General features: G+C 38.7%; 1 protein-coding gene across 10 annotated transcripts in view; it reads left to right on the plus strand.

The window, feature by feature from the left end:
* The window catches only part of atxn1.S (ataxin 1 S homeolog), a 179,517-nt gene that overhangs the window by 140,784 nt on the left and 14,829 nt on the right, over positions 1-23,904 (plus strand). For 8 of the 10 annotated variants that reach the window (XM_041567756.1, XM_041567755.1, XM_018269505.2 and 5 more), the window contains one exon: positions 6,131-6,234. The exons of 1 other annotated variant lie outside the window; for it this stretch is intronic. The gene's annotated coding sequence lies outside the window, so the exon portion shown is untranslated. Of the gene's footprint in view, positions 1-6,130; positions 6,235-13,351; positions 13,371-23,904 lie in introns of those variants that run through there. One more of the 10 variants, XR_001936326.2, reaches the window with a different exon arrangement.

Raw genomic sequence — 23,904 nt, forward strand, 5'->3', positions numbered from 1 at the left:
GGTTGCTCTGGGTTAATGCCCAGCTGCAAATTTGCCCTAGTCCTAACTTACTATGCAGTTATGGTCACTGAAACTCTGGCTCTGTAAGAGAGCTATTGAAGTCAGGTATATTTTTCATTAACCAATGTAATTATAAAATCACTTTGCAGAAGCACTCAGAGGAGCAGTGTACATTCACATTCTTTTTTAGATGCTCTTAAATGCACATCTGGCTAATTAAGTCTGTTTAGTTCATTACTGGACAATTTAAACTTTTACCAATAGCATATTTAAGTTATCTTGAAGAGGGTACATAAGCTTCTGTATAAAGTCCCTTTGGGCTACATTCTTCTAAAATGGAACTCTGTCAGTTATTTATGGTATATACTGGGTTTCACACTTGCCCAGTGACACTAATTGGCCACCTGACTTGTTGTCTTACTGGCTGCCTGACATGCAGTAACCTCATGTGATGGCATGCCTAGTAAAGTGATGGGCTGATTTTAATGCTCACTCTACATACTGACAGAAAAAATGGCTAAAAGTAGTAAGAAGTGAAACCCTTGCCAAAATGTGCCTGACATAAACAGAGAAGCATGTGTCAATAGCTGCAACTGATTGGCTTCAAATGGCAAATATACAGTATTTCCTAGTGGCTACTGCAAGAAGTACTGAGGAGTGTTTCCCATTTACTCATTAGGGAATTTTACTTTATTCTTTTAAAGATTGCTTGGATCTAAAAGTTCTTTAATGTGCAATCAAAGCTGCACATTTCACAGCCATGAAATATAAGGGAATATCAAACTCATAGCTATTCATGGCTCCCAGACCCCTCAGCCAGTCATTATCATGAGGAAGACCAAAAACAGCTGCTGAAAGTCCCCTGGATACATGAACCTGCTCCGTATAAATGGTGCTTACTGCATCACAAACACTTGTTATCAGAAAACACTAGTATTTGTGGAACCCCAGGCCCCTCTGCTCAGTGTTCAAGGTTTCACTGGCCCCTCTCCTTATCTAAAGTGCCATTCTGTTGCATGTATGCTCTGCTGTCAGTATGTTTATATATTTTCAAAGCAATATATTTAATAGAGGCCTGTATATATCCATGGAGCACTGGCCCAGGGATGCAGTACTGTCTTGCACTGCTGGGGTGCAAGTTCTACCCCCCCACACACCTTGCCAAAAACAAACAGATAAGTTAATTGGCTCATGATAAAATAAACCATAGTTTTTGTGAGAATGTGATAGGGACTTAAGACTGTAAGCTCCACTTGGGCAGGGACTGATGTGATTGTTTTATAGCCCTGTGAAGTGTTCGCAGATATGTTGGTTCTGTATAATTAAATAAAAATACATAAATAATAATGTAGCTTATGATATACAGTATTAAAGGAGAATTAAACCTTAAAAATTAATATGGTTAAAAATGCATAATTTGCATGCTTATTTCAAACTTATTGCACCAGTCTAAATTTTCAGAGTCTCAATAGCAGCAGATCCAGGACTTCAAACAGGGTATTACCGCGTTGGAAAGTGTCTGCAACATTCCTATGGGCTCTGAGTAGCTGTTGAGAAGCTAAGCTTAGGGGTTGTCACAAATTTACAAACAGAAAATGAGGGTTGTTTGTAATATAATACTACAAGGCTGATTATTAAATTCTGATGTTAATTGCATTGGTTTCTGTCTTGCCTTGTTGTAATTATCTGTATTAATTACTAATCAGCCTTATATTGTGGCATTTATATTCTATGGGGCAGACTTACTAAAGGGCGAAGAAGCCGTCGCTAGCGAAAATTCGCCAGAAATGCCATTCGTAGGCACATCGCCAATTTAGTAACAGCCGTGGAGGAAAAATAGAGCCAGTGCAGTTTCGCGCCCTATCGCCAGGCGAATTTTTGCTCAGGCAAAGGATCGTTACTCCGCAAATTCACTAAAGTGTGAGTTTTACAGAACGTTACCTCTTTCGCCAGTTTCCTTCGCCACCTTAGATCTGCCGAACTGATAAGATGAAGCTTCATCCTCCTCAGTCTTATGTCAGTGACATCATATCCTGTATGCCGGAAAGTCATAAAAGTTCTAAAAAAAACGCTGGTGTTTTTTCATATTTTAAAGCAAGATTGCCTTCAAAAGAATTTTTATTGTGTTAACAATTATTTTTTCCCAATTTGAAAGGCATGCCACATTTGTGTTAGGGTCGGCTCATTTCTAGAGCGTTAGAGCATCTCTTTTGTCTTTATTTTGGTTCCTTGAACTTTTGTAATAATAAGTGACCATTTCAAGCATTTTCACCAACATCTATAATAAAGACATATATATATGACCTATATATACACCCACCCTATTCAGTGACCTAAGCGTAAGAGTGCTATGAAGTTTTGCTAGGCAGAATTGAATGCTAGCTAAAGTTCACTTTGAAATGCTCGCGCCGACGAATTAACGATAGCAAAACTTTGCCAGTGTTTGGCTGCTGGCACAACTTCGCATTTTAGTGAATTTGCGAAGTGGTAACACATTTGCGCCTGATGAATTGGCGCGAAGTGTGGCAGATCTTTCTCTGGCGATAATTCGCCCTTTAGTGAATTTGCCCCTATGTATACTGTAAATTTTGAGTTGGTCCCTAAGCTCAGTAAGTGACAGCAGAAAAGAAGATGGGGAGCTACTGGGGCATCTTTGGAGGCACAGATCTTTACTGCTAAAGCGCCACGGTTGCCTTGGGCTGGTATAGAAGAAAAAATAATGTACAACATTTCTAGCCTACTTCTTTACTTCTCTTTTTACACTGCCAGCAGGGCCAGATTGAAAGTGGCTTTGGCCCTAGGCTTTGCCTCAACATGCCATTCTGGCTTCTAGATCTAAGGGCTAGAGTGCTACGGTGCACAAAAGCATGGCTCTTAACATGCACTTGCACCTCTGGGTAAACTGTGATCTGCAACTAGTACTGATTTGAAAATCCAGGACAAGGAGCACAGCGCAGCATCAGGGAGTTGTGCTCAGGCGGCGCAGCTGATCCCTGTCCTTACTCCTTTCCCTAAGGCCCATTTCGGCCTGTGCCTCCTTTCCAGTAGAGGGTTGGGGGACACTTACAGTACAAGCCTCACCAATGGAGTGTTGTATCCTAGGAGTGAGTGCTGACACCTGTAGCAGTGCTGGAGGTATTGAACTCATTATGAATGTACCAGGGGTGGTTATAATTACCTTATTAGTGTGCACATGGATGCTAAATGCAGCAAATTCCTCCCTGGCAATTCTAGTGCAATCATAGTGGTCTGGCTAGAATGCATCTTGATTGTTATGTGAGATGGAAAACTAAAGCCTTTTAGATCTGCATTAACTACTATATATTTTTTTTATTTTACAGATACACATTTTTTAACCAATAAAATTACAACATTAAAAAAAAAACTATATTCCAGAAATCAGTACTTTGTATACACCTTGGGGCACATTTACTAATGGTCGAATATCGAGGGTTAATTAACCTTCGATATTCGACCCTTGAAGTTAAATCCTTCGAGTTCGAATATCGAAATATATGAAGGTGCAAATTCAGATATAATAAAAATACATGCAAACGTATGAAAAAATCCTTGCATTTAACTTCCTATGAATATTTCTTGTGCTGATATTGCTTGAGTTTAGAACTCAGAATTGAGTGTTTCACCTGACAATGAGCGATTTTGGTGCCCCCCAAAACACAGATGCACAGGTGGTCACAATAAAAGTAGGAAGTTCCACTGTGACTGCTGCTCCTGCCATTCTGAATCGTATGCCTCTGAATGAAGTGCAAAAAAAAGGGCGAGAGGGGAGATGCCTCGCATATATGTCTCCACCCACTCTTCACTAATAAAATGTTGACTAAGGCAACCGGCACTGTTTTGTGGAAGGGAGACACACAGGTCTGTGCACTGCAAAAAGGAATAAGCTTGTCACTATTGGCATAATTCCCCATGGAGTGGGCAAAGTTAAAAAAATTGCTGATTTCAGGTGATTTTTGCACTTTGCATTGTAAATGAACCTTGTGGTATGTGTGTGTGTGATTTCTTTAAAGGGATACTGTCATGGGATTTATTTTTTTTTATTAAAAAAATACATCAGTTCATAGTGTTACTCCAGTAGAATACTGCACTGAAATACGTTTCTCAACAGAGCACAACAGAACAATTGGAAGTTAACCAGATAGCAGCTGCCAAAAACAAGATAACAGCTGCCTAGTAGATCTAAGAACAACACTCAATAGAAAAATCCAGGTCCTACTGCAACACATTCAGTTACATTGAGTAGGAGAAACAGCCTTCCAGAAAGCAATTCCATCCTAAAGTGCTGGCTCTTTCTGAAAGCACATGACCAAACAAAATGACCTGAGAAGGCTGCCTACATACCAATATTGCAGCTAAAAAATACACTGCTGGTTCAGGAATAAAATTGTATATTGTAGAGTGAATTATTTGCAGTGTAAACAGTGTAATTTAGAAATAAAAACTACACCATTAAAATCATGACAGAAGGAAAGCTAAGGAGGCATTTTATTGCCAATAGATTAGCTGCAATAGTGCTAGCTAGAATGCTATATTTATTCTGTAGAATGTTTTACCATACCTGAGTAAAAAGCTATAGAAGCTCTCTCTGTTTGTTTAGGATAGCAGCTGCAGTATTAGCTTGTGTGGCATACTTCCTGTCTCTCCCTGCTCACTCCTAGCTCTGGGCTCAGATTACAACAGAGAAGGGAGGAGGGGGGAGAGGAGCAAACTGAGCATGCTCAAGCCCTAGCCCTGGAGGTTTAAGCTGAAGGCAGGAAGTCTGATACAGAAGCCCATGGGGTATATTTATCAAAGAGTGAAGTTAGAAGTCGCCACAGTCCTCTAAAGTGAAATTCCGCCACTCTGTTCATTTATATGGGATTTTGAAAGGCGTATTTATCAAAGGATGAACTTTCACTTTCACCCATTGATAAATACTCTTTTAAAAATCTCATAGAAATGAACGGAGAGTGGCAGAATTTCACTGTGGCGATCTCTAACTTCACTTTTTGTTACAAAAACCCCCATGTGTACACAATAGTAGGAAAGGAATGCAGTGGTTTTTTTTACTCCGCGTAGCACTAATTTGAGGGTTTACTGGTATATTTAGGTGAACCTTTCTGATAAGGCTTACTTAGTTTTAACCTTTCCTTCTCCTTTAAAGAACTTTCTTCAGCTGAGAACATGCCCAGACCAGATATCATTTGTCTGGATACTTTTAGCCATTTATTATAATTAACAGTATTATAGTTAAGTGGTGTGTCCCAATCCCCAGACAATGGTGGGACAAGTGTTGAGTGGGCAGAAGTTTTGCACATATAACCCACCCCTGCTCTGCCACTTGTTCCACAAAGGTCTCATCATCTCCAGCAGATTGCTTCCCTTTAATTGCACCACCCCACCCATTGCACTTGCCTCTACCCATAGTCTCAGCCCTGTCCCTTACATTGCAGGCCCTTATCCATCATTAGGGTCTGATCCCTGATAATTATGCCACTGGTACTTTCAGACAGCACAATTAACCTTTAATTCATGCATAGGCAATCTACTGTGCTCATGTGGTCTAACTAAAGCTCTTGGCATGGACACAGATTTACAAATCTCTTGCACTTACAGATTTAGAATAAAGAATCTGAGCCAGAGAAAGCAGCAGTGACAAAGACCAAAGCAACATATCTCCATGTGTTTTCAGTATATATTTAGGGCAAGAAGCGATTATGTTTGCATTGTTTAATCATGTATTTCCCTGAACACTTGGCTAGCAGCAAATAAAACTAATTTTGACTAAAGCATGCCCATTGTGATTAGCATTTGTCACATATTATGTAACAAAAGGAAGTATGCAGTTGCTGTTTTATTTTATATGCAATATAGCATTCTGATGAGTAGAGAGTTGATTTCCATCTCCTAATCCAAGGCTTATGTTGCTTGCTGTTGGGATCATGGTGTACTTGGTTTGTGTCCATTCACAATCAGCTTTTGACTATACGATTTCATATGGCTGTCAATTGCACATTAGGTCCTGCATTCAGAAAACTCATTAAAATGCATTAGGACAAGCACACAATTGAAGTCTGCTGCTGATATGTTGAGCAACTGAATACAGCAGATCTCATTATTTTCTTTTCAGGCATTGATATATACATATAGATCTGTGTGTGAAAGAAGAGCACACTGGAAACCATCATAAGAGACACCCATGAAAAAGACTGCAGAACACTCTCAGTGAATGTCGTAAGTTAATTGAAACATACTTTTACTATTTTTTCTACAAAACATTTTATTGTACATTGCATTTGGATTTGAGATATTAAAAATTGCAAAGCGTCTATAAACAGTCACTATTGGAGTGTGAAACCCAGCTTTCGTGTATATTGAACTTACCTAGTATGTTGGTACCCAAAAAAACAAATGCAATACCCAGCAAACTGCATCATTCAACCAGTTTATCAGTGATTTAGTTTTAATGGGAAAATGTATAAATTCTAACAATGTCAAATGAAAAATTGCAACATGGGGGCTTCACTACTAACCCACAAGGGTCCTGTAACCTAACCTACATTTTCATGAATTCAGTTAGTCTTCAAAAATCTGTCTATGTCTGTAGGTATAGAAAATATACAATAATAGATAATATGGGCCACTTTACAAGCATTTCTCCTAAAGTGATATTTCCCTGACCCTCAGAACTGGGAATTGACCAAAGAGCTAATAGGATGAGCAGCCATATACAGGGTCTCAGGTCTGTAGGGCCTGCCATCATGATGTCATGATGTGAGAATGAAAGATTGATAATTACCAAAGCAGGTCTAGGGTGAGGCAAGGGTTTCACTTTACAACATAACAATAGAAACCTGAAAGTGTTAGTATCAATCTTAGTGGATATACAGTATTTATTTTAAATCCAACAATTTTCCATTTTTGAGATACATATAACTTACATTTTGCACTAGTAAAGTAAGCCGTAGCAGCCAATCACCAATAAGCTTTGTTCAGATTAAATATGAAAAGCAACTTCTTATTGGTTGTCATTGGTAACAGGGGGTAGAGGTGGGCAAAGGAGTACTTCCAGTGTTTGCCATTATAACCCATGGGAAACCCAGTATCCTGCTCTATTACTTTGATATGATAAAACATTTTTCAGTGCTAAAAATTGCTCATCAGAGTAGACAGGCCCAGATTTGTGGAACGGTAACCAAGGCCTGGGCCTAGGGCGGCAGGATTTTAGGGGCAACATGAAGCCCAAACACACCCACATTGGTTCGGAAGCTCTGGGGCTGATCATGAGATATTATAGTTTTTTAAATTTCCCATGCGCTAATCCCCAGTCCTCCCAACCTGGATGATGAAAATGTGTGCATGTGCACAAATGAAGGAGAGGCGACATGGTTGACGAAAGGCAGCGGACCTAGGGGCGCCCGCTATGTAAATCACTCCCTGAGAGTAGACCTCATTTACGTCAGTGCTTGCTTTCCTGCATGAGATTCCATGTACAATGTGTAATTGTTCACATAGATTACTTAGTGACAAAAAGATTTAGTTCAAGTTCAATTATAATCAAAATCATAAGACCATGGTTGTGTTACTGTGCTATAGAAGGTGCACCACAGATGCATAAGTTCCCTGTAAATACAGCTCAATGCATCTGGAATGCTGGAACATTTGTCTTACCGAGGTTGGACATATAGCCTGTGAGGCTGAATTGAAGCCCTGTATGTTTAGTAGTTTTATTCAAGCCCCCCCCCCCAGACACACACATACACACACAGACATTAAATGGAAGAGCAGTTCACAGAGAGCCCTTTTCTGAAGTCCTCTGCTTCTGCCCTTGTGGCCTATACACTAGAACAAGTCTTTGTGTCACTGCCATACTGATTCAGGATGCATTAAAGGAGAACTAAACCCTAAAAATGAATAGCGCTAAAAACACCATGTTTTATATATTGAACTTATTGCACCAGTCTAAAGTTTCAGCTTGTCAATAGCAGCAATGATCCAGGACTTCAAACTTGTCACAGGGGGTCACCATCTTGGAAAGTGTCTGTGACACTCACATGCTCAGTGGGCTCTGAGCAGCTGTTGAGAAGCTAAGCTTAGGGGTCCTCACAAATTATCAAGCAGAAAACAAGGTTGGCCTGTTAAATAACATGATGCTTCAGGGCTGATTATTCAATTCTGATGCTAGTTGCACTGGTTTCTGTGCTGCCATGTAGTAATTATCTATATTAATTAATAATCAGCCTTATATTGTGACATTTACATTCTATGCGTTCTGTATATTTTGAGTTGGTCCCTAAACTCAGTAACTGACAGCATCACAGAGCATGTGCAGTGAATTAGCAGAAAAGAAGATGGGGAGCTACTGGGGCATCTTTGAAGGCACAGATACTGTCTTCCCTGCTAGAGGGCTGTGGTTGCCTCGGGCTGGTACAGAAGCTCAAAACATCATGTACAACATTTCTAGCTACTTCTTTAGTTTAACTTTCCTTGTCCTTTAAGCAGTGCTTATAGATTTCTGTTGTGTCTGGAGTGTGTTAAATGAACAGTCGGTGCATCACAACATGGAAGAAACACACTGTAGGAACCTTCTAGCCACACTGGTATTCAGGTGTAATATTCTATAATAATAATATTCTAAAAATGTATGTTTTACTGATATGTGACATCCACAACTGAATGACATTATACTGGACACAAATGTTGAGAGACACTTGTAAATACCTTTAGCAATAAGTGACCCTGCTATTTTGTTCTGTCTTACCTCTTAGCTTCCCTTTAAGCACCTAGGTTCGTATTAATGCGGGGTACACTTCTTTCATATAGACAGCCAATCCTTTATGTTAAGTTCCTGGATTTTACACCTCATGTTCTCATGTTTTACAATAAATCGTTTTCCTAAAAAGGAGGATTTGCCCACTTTTGAGTGATATTAAGCTGCTTAAAATACAAAGATCCATATTTCCAATCCAATGCAGATCATTAACATTCATTGTTGTTAACGGGGTAGTTATACTTGTAAACACCATTATCAATTAAATTGCTTCCAAATAGTACACAAGAAATAATAACATTGTATGATGATCTGTATTGCTGTAGGTATAGTCCCTTTGTGTTAATGTTGCTGTGCAGTTCCAGTGCAGTGACCAAATTTATACCACATCACAAATTCATGGAAGCTGCTTACCAAAAACATCCCAGAGGCAGTGTGTATATCCAGCTGTTTGAAGGTACCCTAAGGATGTTGCAAGACACCTCTAATCCCATTTCACCCTTGTGAAAAGATGCCTTAGTTATGTTGTGCAAAACACTGTTGATATAATAGCATGACTAAGTAAACATACTAAAACCCCCTTCATTTCCAGAATTGTGTTGTGGCCTGAAAGTATATACATGTTTGGCTGGGGATTTTTTCGTTAAAATCTAGCAGCAGAGCACGCACATGGCTGCAACCAAAATTGAAGCTTATAGTCTATATACTTCAGTAACACATTCCACTGACTAAATGGAAAGTTAATCAGGCAACGATATCACTGGCAGAATATGCAGCATATTCACTTGGCTGTCTTTGCTCCCATGAGACGCTGTGTATATACAGTTTAAGACATATAAAAGCCATTACTGACTGAGTTATGAAATGCAGATCTAACAAAAGCCTTGATAGAATGGAGAAGGAGAATGTAATGATTTATAGGTAACAGTATATTATTATAGAAACATGATTATGGATATAAGATGGCCTGATGCAAATACATTACGGGGACTGTTCACAGGCCCACAGAAATGTTCAGACTCTTGCATTGTATGCCTCTTCTATCAGTGTTTGGTATCCCCCTGTTGAGCATATTCCCAGCATCCCACTGGACTGAGATTTGTAGTTTGGCAATAGTTTAGGAATGCTAGTTCCCATTAAGGAAGATAATCTCTCTATACAAAATTGCCAGTGAGGCAGCAAGGCTGCTTTTAGGTACCTTGTGATGTTGAGCTCCCAATGCCTCTTATAAAGGTAAACTGCTTAAAATGATGATGTCTTCTATTTCTAGAGAAAACATAGAGAAAATGCTGATTCGCTCTCCTACTGCAACAGGCCTATGGAAAAACACTGTGTGCCACATTATCCCTTAGAAATCATTTACAAAATTTGGAAATGTACAAAAAAAAGAGTGCAAAAAAGAGGTTGCAAAGTGCATTGTTTTGCACCTATCCCAACTGTATTTGCTCCTTGTTTCCCATTACAGCTCTGCATACATTCAGCATCAGCATCTCCTGGAATCCCCCTGTCTTGTATGTGCAAGGCAGGGGTTTACAAGTTGAGAGGGAGTAAGCCTTTAAACACCCTTGTGCCCAAATTTTAAAATTTGTTATATTCAGGCTGAACTAATGTTTTTGAGTATACTTTATGTTTACCATACAAACACTTTAATGCATTGAGATATTGGAGATGTTTGGATGGACAAAATCAGTGTATTGGTTATTAATTAATATATAGAAAAAGCATATATGAAAGAAAGTTGTGACTTTGTGCTGACACAGGCAGAGGTTTGATCATGAGTTCAGAGGTGCACACAGCTGAAAGCTGAGAGGCATGCATAGAGCTTGTTGGCTGGCTTGCCTGGCACAGTGTTTCTCCTCTGAACTGCTGCTTGCAACCTGGCACAGAATGACTGGCTATCATTGTCGTCTGAAAGCTGTTCTGAGGCCTATGAGAAATACGTTATTGGTCTGACTCCAGTTCACAGCAGACAGGTGTCCACATCACAATTGACACCCTCCTTGGCAGTCACACAGAACAAGCCATAGAGAGGGCACCCATGGAAACTGAACTTGCTCATGCTGAAAAAAATAATAAGAGGGGGTTGGTGGGGTTTAAAATATTCTGGCTTATTAATCACTACCATCGTTGTGTTGCAGGCGTGCAACAGGTTTAACCAATGTAACTAACACACTTTATAAGTGGACAAACATTGCTGGTGGGAGTGCTAATTCAGAAAGCAAGAGTATATAAGATATACAGTAGGTAAGGTGTTTTACATGTTTTTCATATAATAGGTCAATGTCAGGGCTATGGCTGGTACCCAAGGCTAGGGTGGTTATCTGCATCCCTTGCTCTCCCCCCCCCCCCCCACAGTTCTACCATATCAATAACCCTATCAAGGACCAAGGTAGATCCAGAATGCCCAGGGCCTGGGGTTTTCCAGATAAGGGGTCTTTGCGTATTTTTGATCTCCACTACTACTACAAAATCATTTAAACATTAAATAAACCCAATAGGATTGTTTTGACTAATTATATCTTAGTACAAGGTAGTCTATTGGAGATGGCCATCTTGTATTTCAGACCTTTCTGGATAACAAGTTTCAGGAAAAGGAATCTTATACCTGTATTGAAGCTTAAAGTTAAATGTTTTACCTTCTAATATCTTTCTTGGAGCTTGGTTGGGGGGTTGCTCTGCAAACTGTTCTAAATTATTACGTTAACTTGATATCTTTGGCCCCCGCTGAGCAGAATCCCTGAGTTAAAGTGATACTGAAACTTAAAATTTTATTACAAAATATTAATCTACGTGAAAAGTTACCTATAGGTCATGTTGATCGTTTTTTGCTGATATTTCTGCTTTTGTAAGTAATTGTTACTTGAAGTTCCTAAACCTGACTGTTTTGACAACCTGACTGTCCCTTTTTAACCTGTCAGAGTTTCTAATACTAACTGACTCCTGCTGCACAGATATGGCAGCCTCCTCATAGGGCAAAAAGGGGGTAAGAAAGGTAATGTAAAAGCATCAGGCAGATACTTTTATGGCAAAATTATAAATAGCATTCAAAGATAATGTTATGATAGATATTAAAGAAGTTTATTTTCTGGTGTCAGTATCTCTTTAAGTTTCATTAAAGGCAGCTGTTATAATAATAATATTCCGCAGATACTTTTGAGAAACTAAATGTACCAAATGGTAACAGTTCAGAAACCGCACCAGGGTTTTAAACTTTTGAAATGTAAATTTTGGAAAAAAAAAATAAAACATGGAAAGCAACTGAAAAAAAAGCTTTTATTTCTGGTGACGATCTGAAAACAACTGAACTGGATAACGTGTTTGGAAGATGAACAACCCCTTTAAAGATGTTTTTACAGAAGAACCAGTTAGTCTGCCCATGTCAATGTACATTTGATTTCCTGAATTCCTTTGCAGCAGAAGTTCCCACCACATTTGCTCCACTATTATTAATGTATCACCTTTTAAACTCCTTGCATTTATTGACAGCTAATGCGTTGCAGTGATTCACCAAGCCTACTTGGCTTTCTTGGCCCTATTACCGTGAAGTATCACTGCTCTCTGCTGGTGGAAAAGATTTTAATTGTGTGTATGTGAAGGAAAAATTTGCCAATATACAAATAGATTCTTCTCATTTAAAACGTCTTGTTACTAAACCATTTCCACAATTAGCCGTAGTGCTCCACTAAGAGGGATTCTTTGAGCAAAGTATGGCTCAGTGGTAGTGATACATTCCTTATCACTGCTCTTTATGCAGGACTAATATACATTTTTGAGATTTGACTCTGGCATTAATAAAGGATATACATGGCTGCAGAAGTGTAATACCTGCAGTGAGCCACAAGGATAGCTTGCTGTGCCAATGGATGGCTAAATCAGACAAGCAAATGGGAACACGGATATGACAAATCCCCCATGTTGGAAGGGATGTCAGCAATGTAGCTACTTTCAACGCACGCTGACCTCAAATTTCATTTGTGCCCAAGCACAGCCAAGTGAAAAGGCAGTACTTATTGTATCTATTTCCCAAGAACATTTCTATAAAATGTTAAACCTTCCACCTTTAAGAACGCTTCGTGATAACCCATAAGTTTGTGTTAAGCACACAACACTGGTTTACACAATGCAGGACCTTGGGGAACTTCCACTAATCACTCCAGGCAGGAGAATGAATGGTTTCACTAAAAAGAATTTGCTGGACAATGTCCAAGCTCTTGCCGTGCCCGCAGATTAAGCAGTGTAGAGCCGGGAGGGGGGAGAAGAGGGAGTTCAACCATGTAGCCTCTTTTTAAGAAGTGATTGTGAATGTTTTCTGAGAGCATAGAATTCAAGGAAGCTGAGCATGTTTGAATGTCAGCCCAGACATTAATCTGGCAGCTTTCCATTGAGATATTGGCATTAGCAAGATGTGTACACAGTGCCTGTGTTTAGTTGCCTCTGAATTGCTTTGCTATTTTACTGTCCTCTGCTGTGTAATAATGGCCAGATGGCAACTTTAATTTCTGTGATTTAGTCTGGTGTATTTGTAAGACACCAAACTTGATCACCTTCAGCATTTGTTAACATTTATCTTGATTTTTATAGGGCTCTTTATCGCCCCTGATTCTACACAAACAGCATGCTGTACTCTCAAAAGTGAGTCTTTAACAGGTTGACATCTCTGCTTTAACTGCTTTCTAACCCAGCCACCCTCATTAACACATATGATAACTTGTCAGTAATTTGCAACCCGAATCCTTACTTACCTCCTATATTGACATACAGAGAAATGTCCCCCAAAATCCTCTGAAAGCAGTGTCAGACTGGGGTGTCTAGAGCCCAATAGGGCTGACACCCTATTCCTTACACTTTAGGCACGATTGTGTTATAAATCGATAATAAAGGGCTGGCACATACCAGACCACACTCCGTGAATTGATGTAGTAAGAAAGTATTTATCTAAGCAAAAACATCACGGCAAAGCCTAACGCGTTTTGTGCCTTAGGGGCACTTAGTCATAGGCCTACAACTAAGTGCCCTAAGGCACAAAATGCGTTAGGCGTTTTTGCTTATATAAATACTTTAATATATATATAAATTCACCCCATTTTTCACTGGACGTCCCCCTTTTTATAAGCCTTGTGACGATTGTGTTATGTCTTACATTTGCACCCCCCACGCGTGGGTGCACGCACATCATGTTACTTTTATTTTTGGCACAAGTTTAAGGCAGTGGACCTTGGCCAGCAGGACCCTTAAGGGCCGGGGGCCGCCACTTTTTTATCCCGGTGTCATTGTAGCATAGGTTGAAAAAAGAAAAGTGTCCATCAAGTTCAACCTTTTAAAACAGTATATAATCTGCCTAACTGCTAGTTAATCTAGTGTCCTGTCGGCCTAGTCCAACCCTGTGTAAAAGGCACTATGTATGTTTTCATGATAACCATCAATATTATATAGGGATGCACCGAATCCACTATTTTGGATTCGGGCGAACCCTCGAATCCTCCGCGAAAGTTTTGGCCGAATACGGAACCGAATCTTAACGCTAATTTGCATATGGGGGGAGGGGGAACATTTTACTTCCTTGTTTTGTGACAAAAAGTCACACAATTTCCCTCCCAGTCCCTAATTTGCATATGCAAATTAGGATTCGGTTTAGCCTGGCAGAAGGATTCGGGCAAATACAAATCCTGCTGAAAAAGTCCGAATCCCGAACCGAATCCTGGATTCAGTGCATCCCTAATAATGTACTACAGGTATGGGACCTGTTATCCAGAATGCTCTGGAGCTGGGGTTTTCCGGATAACGGATCTTTCTTTAATTTGAATCTTCATGTCTTAACTCTAATAGAAAATCATGTAAAAATTTAATAAACCCAGTAGTATAGTTTTCCTTCCAATAAGGATTAATTATATTTTAGCTGGGATCAAATACAGGGTCCTGTTTAATTATTACAGAGTAAAAGGAAATAATTTTTTAAAATTTTGATTATTCGGATAAAATGGAGTCTATGAGAGGTGGCCTTTCCATAATTTCCGAACTTTCTGGATAACGGGTTTCCTGATAACAGGTCCCATACCTGTACTATGTGATATACTAATAGGGAACCCAGAATCTAATGCTGGCAATGCGGTATCAAGAAGAGTGATCATTTTTGTATTATATTTTAGAAAGCCACTTTCCCTCTTTGTTACTAAAATTAACATAATAAAGAAAAACTACTTCTGAACAGACATGGATGCGCTCACATTCCACTTGGCTAGAAACCATGGAAAATTCCCAGTGAAATAATGATGAGAAAACTTCTGTAAATACACACTGATGACTTGATTTTTTTTTTCGTATTGACGCATTAAGCATGTTTGATATATTCTTTTAATCAGCATTTCACTGGACTGTACAGAAGCCGTGCCCTTGCTGTCTTTGCCATTGAATTATTTTCTGGAAATGATCTGTTCAGACATGGCAAGACGTGTGTGTGAGGTAATTGTGTGTACCACAAAGAAAATGGACCTGTATCCCCTGGCACTAAGATTTGCTGTTATTTATTGTAAGTGAATCAAGTGAAATCATTTTTGAAATGTGGAATATGAATCGTAAACAGCAGAGGCTGAATGATTATCCTTGTGTGTTTAGAGTATTAGCTCTGGGACCCAGCTGTCTTTACTACTTATGAATGATGCAAATAGGAAATAAGAATGCAAGCAAGTATACTTCTTCCAAGGTAATCCTCTGTGTATCTCCCCTATTTGTATACACTTTGGCATTCTAATGACTTGGTGTTATTGTGCTGCTTTCTGGCATGGTGTTTTCCACTCTGCAGCAGATGGTACATTCTATTATAGATAGTCAGTCATTTTGTTGTAAGTATAATGTGCTGTATCTATTGTTAGTTTAAATATTGTTTACAGCCCTTCTGATCCTTCCATATACTCACTGGAGCAAAACCACAAAAATAAACAGCAAAAATACAGGTTAGAAAGGCAAATGTTTTCTTGTTAAAGGCCAACTCTACCTTTAAATCTTCGTGCCAAATAGTACTATGGAGAATACCTATGCTTGCTTTGAGTTACAGTATCTATTATTAATCTTTTTTTTCTAAAGGCCTCATTGTTCTTGAAGTCACATGTGTTGTCTGATCACATGGATTGTGGCAAAGATCAAAAAGGAAATTAGAACTCCCAAGCAATCCCCTAACTCATTTATTAGGACATCCAGTTTAGGGGTGGGAAAAAGGATACAGAAAATCTTGAATTGCATATTTACAGCAACACGCTGCTCCATAGCTGCAAAATGGAAAGATCCACCCCCCCCCCATCTCTATGGGATTTATTCAACAAAATAGAACATGTTATAAGGATGGAATATTTAATAGCCTTAGCCCATGATACTTTGATAGAATCTGAAGAAGACTTATTTATGTGGAACAGCTACAACCTGGAGTTGCAAGATCCTTAAATATAATAAGATAAGCAGAAGAGAGATTTGTATAAGAAACATACTTACCTGATATATAGTAGGGGATAAGAACTCTTCAGGTTCCCCCCCGTAAATAAATATATATATATATATATATATATATATATATATATATACACACTTATGTAAGCCATATGTGCTAAAAAAGTGACAGTTGTTGCCAGATGGAAATATTGTATAGATTGACTTTATTTTGTATACATCACAACCCATGTAAAGTTATTGGTATTGTGTTGAAATGAAAATGTACCACTTACCTTTTTAATTAAAAATAAAAAAAAAAAAAGCTAATTAGAAATGTATAGAAGTATAGCGATGTACTTTATAGGCAATGCCAAGAATTTTACCATATGTATGTGGCAAACAAGCAGTTTAAGGTTACAAAGCGTCTAACTCTGCTAATCAACCTGTAATGATTTTATGCCACACTTAACATGTCAAGGCAAATCAAAATTCTTAAAATGGAATATATACAAGGTAATGTTTAATTCTGGCAGATCTAATATCATTAAAATATAGCATAATGTATTTGATAATAAATGCAGTATGAAACATAATGTATAACATATAGGCCAAGTAATGCAAGTGCAATCATTATCTGATTATGAATAATTTGTGGTGGCATAATAGAAGTGCACCCCGCAGTAATTGTTGGGCCTGGTATTATGAATTGCCCTGTGGTGCAATTTGAATACAGGTATGGGACCTGTTCTCCAGAATGCTCAGGAGCTGGGGTTTTCCGAATAACGGATCTTTCCGTAATTTGGATCTTCAGACCTTAAATCTACTAGAAAATCATGTAAACATTAAATAAACCCAATAGGCTGTTTCTGCTTTCAATAATGATTAAATTGGGGGAAAAACTTTGAATGCACTATTACTTTGATTCGTACAATTCTAATTTGATCGAATACAGACATATTCGATCGAAAACTGACCTATTCGGCCAAAAAAAAAATTTGGTTGGTCTTTTTGAATTCGAATTTCGAAGTTTTTCAAATTCGAAATTTGACCCTTGATAAATCTGCCCCTAAGTGTAACAATGTGTTTAAATAAGAAAAAGCTTCTCCTGTGGAGGGACATTTACCTCTCCCAGGTTGCTGAATCGTGGCTCTTGCCCTACTGCATATTGACTTCAATTCCCCCCTCCCAATTCCCATCCTTTAATTGGTAGTTGCTAATGCGTTCTAATGCGCAATTGGTAGTTGCTAATGCGTTCCTGAGGATACGCTTAACCAGTGCCCTAGGCGCCCTAGGCAGCCTGGCCCGGCAAAGCACCCAATATGCGAGTGCACATGCGAGAAAAAACACAAGTGCGAATGCGCAAAAAATACGAGTGCGCATACGCTTTTTCGTTTTTCATGCATGCGCACTAGTATTTTTCCGCGCATGCTCACTCGCATATTGGGCTCTTTGCAAAACAAACGCGCACGTCAGCCAGAGCAGGGACCGGACTAGGGGAGAGCAGAGGCAGAGAAGGTGCGTGCCTGGCGCCCCTCCAGCTTTGCGCCCTAGGCACGTGCCTACTCTGCCTACCCCTAGTTCCGGCCCTGCGCTTAACATGCTGCCTTGGAGCCCCAAAAACCAATGTATGGTCTACAGATAAAGCATAGATTATATGATTTAGAGGAGGTCTTCATACAGTGATACTTTTGGACTCACTTATCCGCAAGTTAAACATTGAAGCATCCAAATCACAATTATTTATACACAGGATACAGATCAAAACGAATAAGTACCATTAAGGCAATGCCAATTAATGTGCAAAGAGAATACAGGATGTCTGTAATCCATGAATTGATTGTCCATATGTTTCAGCAAGGACTGTACAGCAGGCTATAAAGTATGACTTGCACCAGTGCAGTTGTAAAATGTCTGTGTACTTGTAACAGGGAATATTTTTTACCTTACATAATCCCACTGGTTGCTACAATATGTATAAGCAGAACTGATGCAACCACTATGGACCAACATGTACTGTACATAGTTGCTAAGAGTTGAGCTCAGTATTTATTAATTTATTAAATAGCAACTAATTTGAGAGCATAATAAATTGATACTAATTTGAGAGCATAATAAATTGATAATAATTTGATGCAGTATAGAAGAGCATACATATATGTACATGTTTTGTATGTTTTAAATTAAACATTTCTCACCTAAGTGTGCATTTTATCTCATGTGGTTAGCCTGTGATAAGAAGGCCAGTTGCTCTCCCTTCCATCCCTTTGCTTGTTGTAAAGTAGAATTGATTTGGCACTTTCTGAACTGCAGGTTCTGACTATAGACAACAGTGCATCACAAGCCAGCTCTCCCAAGCCATGACTGAAAGCCTGGCATCTGGGTAATGGTGCAGGGTAGCAGATTGACACATCATGTCGGGTGACATTAGGGGGCTGATCACCACATCACTTGCTTCTAATTCATTAATTTGGAAATTCACATAGACAGACTGGGTAAAAGATAGAATTCTTTGTCCATCAGCCAGTCAGGATCTATGCATATTCATGCATCAAAGTATTTACACCCCAGTTGTCTGTTACTTCTCTTTCTGGGGTTGATTGCTGCATATTGATAGTGCTAAATTAATTGCCCACTTTGTGCTTTATGTTGTATGTTTATACTCCAGAAAAGTTTGGAAATAACCGCACACCTTACATTACCAAATCTCTCCTCCTGGTGCTCAGTGATAGGGGGATCGGCAACCCCCTGTCCAATGTACGAAGAATGTCACCGGCACACAAGAATTACGTTTAGCAGGGCAAGCCCTTGCAATTTTATTTAATGCATGTTGCAACGTTTCGGGGGCACTCCCCTTTGTCAAGCATAGCACATGCGTGGTGCAGAAAACATTTAAACACTTAAGCTGGCCATGGATGCAAGGATCTGATCGCACAAATTGAGGATTCGTACATTTTTCGTCCGGCAGCGATCGGTTGATTGGACAGGTTAAAAAATTTCTGTTGGCTGCCGATAATTTCTCTGCATGTATTTTCAATGGGAGACTGTCACCAGCTTTTGTCGGACATAACTTTCTTACTATTGCTGTCAGGGGCAGAACATCGGCTGATCTGTTCTTTTGTTCTTTAATTGATCGGAATGGTTAGTGGCAGGTGGGGAGATGGGGAAGTCTGATTGTTCAATGAATTGTACGATCAGATCTTTGCGTCTATGGCCAGCTTTACTCCAAAACAATTAACTTATAATTAACCATTTAACAGAACGTGAAACCAGTTCAATCCATTGAGAACTTTAAATCAGATAAAGTCCAAAGTCTCTATTCCCTTGTGGTCAAAAAGGTGTAGTGAAACAATTGTAACAAAACCTCAAAAACGGAAACAAAATATGTACCAAAACAAAAATTGGCAACAAAAGTATCATACATAACATATTACATCAAAAATAGCAATTTCTTAAAAACATCATTACCGTACGTATTAAGTGAAGGGAATGAGGAAGGTTTACCTGTCCCTGAAGGGTAATCAAATATTGCTTGTTATCTGAAAGGAACAGGAAATAACTTTAGCATATGGTACAGGTATCATATTATGAAAAACAGGACATATTGTATTCTTCATTTAAACCTTTAGGGGATCTGGTTTGAAGCAACCAGATCCAAAAGCACTCTCTCTCTGTGAGAGTAGCCTTTTATTATCTTGTCCTTGTTTAGCCTTTACTTTCTCCAATATCTGCCAATGGAGTTGTGCCACCCGGTGGCCATGTGTGAAAGAATGCCTAGCCAATAGTTTCTTTTTTTTATTATTAATTTGCCAGTGTCTTTTTTCTTTATTCTTGTCTTTGGTATGGTAAGCTTGTACTTCCATATATTTCCCAACTTTCCAATATTTTCTGTTTTGTACTATTGCCAGTTCTTTCAGTTTTTCTTGTGCCACCAGAAAAGACCCACCCCACCTGCCACCCTAAGTGCCAAACTGTTATATTCTCTGAAGATTAGAAAGGGAGAACTTGACTGACCGAAGATTTTTAGTTGGAAATAAAGAGAATTATGGGAGAGGGACAGTAAAATGGTTACTTATTTATGCTAAGCTACAGACAAGGTCAAATCACTAAGCCTGGTAAGAAGCATTTTATAGAAGCTAGGGAAAGTCATTTATGAATTAAGCAACACTGATTTTGTCAAGTGAATAATCTAACCTACGTTATGGGGCAAATATATTAACGCACAAATTCGAATTTAAAAGCATTAACTCAAATGTAAATTTGAATGTGAGATTCATCACACCTGGACCCTGAAAACAGTTTGGATTTGGCCGAACCACCGAATTCTTCGCAAACTGAATCCGAGTCATAATTTGCATATGCAAATTAGGGATGGGAAGAGGAAAACTTTTTTACTTGGATTCGGTTTGGCCAAGCAGAAGGATTCGGCCAAATCCGGATCCTGGCCGAATCCCGTACTGAACCCAATAGTATTGCGAGATAAATTAAGTATGGAACCTTATTAATCTAAGTAAAAAAAGAATGAATATCTGCTCTTATGAATTGCTCTGTATGTTAAACATATACTGAACAAAATTTGGCAAGCAGCCCGGCCTGTTTTTTCACTGAGATCTCATGACTACTCAGTTCCTGGAACCTATTAGCAGCTGTAACCTAAGATAGCATTTGTACAGAAACTGAATTCAAATTCCAAAGTAAGCACTTGAAAATTCTGCAGTATTATGTAATATGAAGTAAGCAAATATCGGCTGCGAGAATAGCATCTTTTTGAGCAATGAAAAAGCCAGATAATTGGTGTAATCCAGGGCCATCAAATTTGCTGCCATCAGATGTTACTGAGGTATAATTCCTATCAACACTTGACTGACTATTTGCTCTCTATCATATAACCCTAAGAGACAAGTGAAGGGAAATTTCATTTCAACCTTTGAACAAAAGATTGTAAAAAGTTTAAAGGAAAACTATACATTCAGAATGAAATCATAACCAACAAAAAACAATGGAAATAATGCAGCTCTAACAGTAACAGAAAGAAGTGTGAGTAAAACACAGAGCTCTGGCCATTCATTGGTTGGTGTAACCCAGCATGTATATGTGTGATCTTGGTTTATGTGTGAGCACAGTGAATAGTATGAGCTAAAATGGCAATTTCCTATTTAGGATTCACCAATTGAACACACTAGTATAGTCTAATGTATTTAGATAAATCGGTGTTTGATATATGGGCTGTTTTATGTAGTATATTTTTATAGAGATTGGCAGTATTCAGGGATATCGCTTTTCTTTAATTGGATTTATAGGGCAAATAAAATTGTTACGTTGAATAGTTTTAGGACATAAGGTAGTTTACCTCTGTCTATGCCCATTCCTATGACATGGTGTTCCCTCTCCAACAGTGTTTGAGATGCCTGGGGTCCATCAGAAAACCTCACTCCACAAATTTACTCTTCAAATTATTTTCCTTCTCTCTTCAGTCAACCTCTTTATTCTGCTAGTCTCAGTTCCTTCTGTGGTATAAACTATTCTTCCATCTATTTATTCCCATGTAATAGGTCAACTGATTAGAAGCAGGAGGGACAGCTGATACTTGGCCCCACTGGGAGTTTTCCTGGTATTCTGGTCCCGGTATCCTAGTGAGCCAGTCTGAAATTGCCTCTTAGTCTTCCAGCAAGAGCATATGCATCAGTGTTAGAAGAACGGGTGTGCGAGGGGTTATTTACTAAAACCTGAATTTTTCTGGTCTCAGTTTAAAGGCAAAAACACATTTTTCACGGAAACAAACAATTTGTGTTTTTCGGGATTTTTTTGTACCCCGAGGCTGCTAAAAGTCGGAATCAGAAAATACTCAATCTCAAACCTGTTGAGGTCATGTAGAAATCAATGGCAGATGTCCCTTTTACAATAGGAAGATATCATGATCTGCACTGGGTTTCTTACGATAATCCAAATTAAAAAATAAATACAAAAATACAATTTTCAGGTGTCAAATACAAAAAAATTGTATGATTCAAATTTTTTGTCTTTTCCCGCACCAATTTTTTTTATTTTATTGATAAATAAGGTTAAATTGTGGATGGGAGTTTGGTCAAATTTGTTTTAATAAAATAATGAGAACATTTAGAGTTTTAGTAAACCCCCTTCCTGTCTGAAGAAGTAATTTTCTCACTATTTTATGAAAACCACTACCCACTACGCCCAGAACCACAAACTCTTCAGATTATTGAACAAAACCCAGCGCAGATCTGCCATTATTTCTACATGACCTTGGCAGGTCTGAGATGATTACTTTTTAATTTGGACTTTTAACACCATCAGGGTTTAATAAATCTCAAAAAAATGTAGTTTTCGTTCCTATGAAAAAATTGTGTTTTTCCCCTTTAAAAGTCTGACCAGAAAAATATCAGACATAAGAGTTCATGTTAAGTGCTTAAATCCCTCCTTTATGGGGTAGTCAGTGAATATAATGAAATTGAAGTTTAGAGGTAAAATAAAGACTGATAATTGTTGGGGAATGGAAGTTGTTGCACTGAAGCTGCCATTTCAGAAGAAGTTAAGAATTTCTATTCTGTCTCCTTATGTTCATTGTTGTCTAGAACAATGCAAAACAATTTCTGGTTCAAGGATGCTAACAATCGTAAATCTTACTTAATCTACCCACATGTTCCTGTAGGTCCTGACAATTAGGTGTGGTCAATTAGTGAAATCAAATAAAGGCAATGTGTACACTAGTTGACCAGTAGGAGCAAATAATCATTGAATAAAACATACTGCAACCGCTTATCAATGGCTTCAATCCTGATGTTGTTTGATATGCACATTAAACAAATGCTCACAGTATATCCCTGCCATGGAATCCCAGGGCTGTAGTTCTGCAACAGCTAGAATGCAGGAGATTACTTGTCCCCTAGCTGTGCTTATCCTAATACAAGAAGCATTGTGTGTTTTTTAGGTAATACAGATATTTGGTATATAATATAAAAGCAGGTTTATATTTAAGGTAGTATTCTGCAAGTACAAGAGGTTATTGCTGTTCATACTACAAGAAAAATGCTCCTGTATTTCCAACTAAAGTGGAGAATTATTTGGCATTGTTTTCAGTGTTTCTGTAGATCAGGTCTGGCCAGCTGGAGGCCCTCAATATTTTCTTCCATATGATTTTTATGACCCCTGCCTACCCAAAAAACCCACAAAGACCTTTTGAATGACATGATTGTCATATAGTTTAGGCCACAAATATGTGGTGCATTTTGTTAGTGACCTACTGCATAAAGAGAGTTAGTACTGCTCTAGACATTTCCAAATCGACTGAAGACTCTAGCTTTGACATACATGTATGCAGTAATGTGACTATAAGCTATGGGGCCTGACTCCGTACAGGCCATGCAGCAGGTTCTTCCCCAACTCCCTCCTGAGACAATTTTTGCGGCTGTTTTGGTGGGCCCCCGAGGGGGTGCTGGACCTGGTGCAGGTGCATGGCCCGCACCCCCAGTAGTTCCGCCACTGCATGTGTGTATATTTTTATAAATATAGTGCTACTTATGTACACAACACTGTACAGTGGCATAATCAATTAACAGGACAAGCAGAGGTCATTATTATAATAAATACAGAAAAGTACAAAGTACAGTTACAATAAGGTAATAAAGAGCTACAGACACAAATAGAATATTAATTGCTGCAAGTTACAATACTTGAAACTGCAATGTACAGTAAGTTGT

The sequence above is a fragment of the Xenopus laevis genome, chromosome 6S, assembly GCF_017654675.1.
Source record: "Xenopus laevis strain J_2021 chromosome 6S, Xenopus_laevis_v10.1, whole genome shotgun sequence".
Classification (NCBI taxonomy): Eukaryota; Metazoa; Chordata; class Amphibia; order Anura; family Pipidae; genus Xenopus; species Xenopus laevis.